General features: G+C 33.3%; 1 long non-coding RNA gene across 1 annotated transcript; it reads left to right on the top strand.

Moving 5' to 3' along the window:
• The first annotated feature begins 246 nt into the window (after positions 1-246).
• On the top strand, positions 247-838 carry LOC115876550. Its single transcript, XR_004049163.1, has 2 exons — positions 247-659; positions 713-838. It is a non-coding gene; the product is annotated as an uncharacterized LOC115876550 (long non-coding RNA).
• The last annotated feature ends 2,213 nt before the right edge of the window (positions 839-3,051 follow it).

Raw genomic sequence — 3,051 nt, 5'->3', positions numbered from 1 at the left:
CGGCAGAGATCAGAAGGCTTCCCCTGCTTTCACCAAGATGGTTCAAAGTCGAAAAAGGACGCGTGTTTGCAAAATCCGCAAAAGACGCTGGACTCCAAGATACCAACCCAAAATCCAACACTGGCAATCTGTAAAACAAAAGACCCAAAATAAAATTGACATAAAATTTTATTTAATGCATACGGATTGAGTGAAACATTTTATTACATCATAATAAAATTATAATAATCCCTATATGAACATAATATCTTCGGAAAATTATTAATACATTCTCCGATCATATAAAAACCGATTAAAAAGATCGAAAACCTAATTTACAAACATCGATCTGTCAACCTTCAACGCCGGTGTCACACGATCAGCTGACAAATAATTGAAACGTCAGTCTGTAAATCGTAATATAAACAAGATGAAATTTAGGGAAAAATCAACTATAATCAGGTAAAACCAATTGATTACACACAGGAAAAATACATAATAAAATCCTTAACCCATATGTATATTGCAGACCCAATATTCCCACTTGTTGCGTTGAAAACGGACAAAAGATAATCACATCAAGTCTATGTTCAAGAATCCCCCGAAGAAATATGCCAAGAAATCATCCTAACACAAGCATAAGTCTAAATAAAGAATTAGTAACCACTGTAGAAAGAAAGGTAGGTTTTACACAGACAAATTGATATTATATTAATGAGGTTTTATATTACAGTTATCGGAGACAACTCCATCCAAAGAAATTGTTGTGATGATGAGACTTAATAGATAAGATATTATTAGAAATTATATGTACAGTTAAGAAGTAAGCTAATTAAACGCTATTATTCAAGGTATTCAAGTAAGTTTTAGTTTTATTCCTAAAAATAAGCAAAATAAGTAAAATAAGTTAGGATGAAATTTTGAACCGTAACAAGTGATGGGATAACTCGAGCGAAAATTCGCTCGAATACTCGATTATTGAAATAACCAACATCGCTCGATTATGAACGAGCGATGCAAGTGACGAGTTACGAGCGACGAACGCAAGCGATCCTGGAATGAAATAAATTGAAATCCGATTAGTATGTAATATATATTTATCCGTTGCGTATCTGAGGGACAAAATTTTACGACCATCGACAATGGTTTGAAATAAACTAAATCAAGCGATCAAGCGAATCGCTCGTCGCTTGCTACTTGCCATTCAGTACCGAAATAATATGTGCCCTGCGCACGCAACTTACTGCTTGGCGCTTGGCGTTAACGAGTACTTACAACAAGCGACGGACGAAAAACCGTATTTATAAATACGAGCGATATTTCGTTCGAGCGATCGGTCGGTTATTGCAATCGCTTGAAACTTGAGTACTCGATTATTGAAATTAATCGGTTTTTCCCGTCACTAATCTTAACTGCGGCTATGACTGACAAGACCACCCGGCGCGGCTAGTCAAGCGCGGGTACTTGAAAATTAACGGAGTTGGCTAGCTGGCTAGTGAGTAAGCTGTGGTACAGGCAGATGTTGAATACCTAAGCATTTTATTCCACAGACACATATGCTTAATTCTTTAAGCAGCACAGGATGACTCAGCTAATTTGCCCAATTTAATCTGCACTATTGCCTGTCGCAATTACATGCTGTATTTTAAAGACACAAGATTTTGTTGATTGATTTGAAAAAACAAAAAAGCCCCATTGACTAAAATATATTACCATATGTACTGTATGTACTAATATTGTCAGCAAAAGGAAATATGTTAAAAACAGAAGAAAAATGACACTCGGGTGAAATGACTAATTGATAAGTAGACATCAAATCAAATTCTGAACAACTTTTCGCTTTCACTTTTTTGGCTATTTTAGTCCATTATGATTTATCATTAGATATTTGTAGTATATCGCACGACATCATGATTAATAATAAAATTGAACATGCCGAAGAAAATCTATAGAAACAGTTTTTTCAATAACTAAATTATAAAATATTTCCCATTTGTTGCTAATTTTTTGACACCACCGGTATTTTTATTTATTAAGGAATAACGTAAACTACATAAAAACAAATTTTAGCATTAATTAGTGACAACAAAAACACACAAAAAGGGATGATAATAATCTTAAACTAAAAATTATATTTTTAAGAAGGGTTTTCCTTGGCATTTCTTTGACAAAGATGATCGAATCGCCTTCTACCATCTATGTAAATTAATCTATACTAATACATATATAAAGTCCTTAAGTGACTGACACACTGATTAATCACGATCCTGCTCAAACCACTCGACGTAAGAAGCTCAATTTTGGTATACAGGTTGACTCTAGGGTGTTCGATAAGAAGGGATTTTTCGAAATTACAGTTCCAAGGGGGTGAAACCACCCCTAAAATATTACAATATTTTTTTATTTAAAAAACGGTCAAGTTTCCGAAAAAAACGCTTAAATACGTATATTTTATTTTGTTTTTTTTACATATTTTAAGATTTTTTAAAAATGTATATAGGGTGTTTCGAAAAATCTGGTAATTGATTAATCACGATCCTGCTTAAAGCGCTTGGCATAAAAAACTGATTTTTGGAAAACGGATTGACTTTAGGGTGTAGAGGTTCGGTAAGAAGGGATTTTTCGAAACTCGAATTCTAAGGAGGTGAAACCCTCCTCAATTATTAGAATATTTTTTATTTAAAAACCGGTGAGTTTTTCGGAAAAACTCTTAAACACGTATATTTTATTTTGTTGTTTTACATATTTTAAGATTTTTTAAAAATTTATACAGGGTGTTTCATAAAATATGACCATTGAGTAATCACGATTCTGCTTAAACTGCTTGACGTTTAAAGATGATCCGTTTGGCAAACGGATTGACTGTGGGGTGTAGAGGTTCGATAAGGAGGGGTTTCTCGAATCTCAAATTCCAAGAGGGCGAAAACCCCTCAAATATTACGATATTTGTTATTTAAAAAACGGTTAGTCTTTCGGGAAAATGCTTGGACACGCATAATTTTTTTGTTTTTTAACAATTCAAACAATTCAAAAATTTTGTAAAATTTCAAAATATGTTTTGAAATCATATAG

Source organism: Sitophilus oryzae, unplaced genomic scaffold, assembly GCF_002938485.1.
Source record: "Sitophilus oryzae breed Bouriz unplaced genomic scaffold, Soryzae_2.0 scaffold_1059_pilon_pilon, whole genome shotgun sequence".
Classification (NCBI taxonomy): domain Eukaryota; kingdom Metazoa; phylum Arthropoda; class Insecta; order Coleoptera; family Curculionidae; genus Sitophilus; species Sitophilus oryzae.
This window is presented reverse-complemented; position numbering and strand designations above follow the sequence as displayed.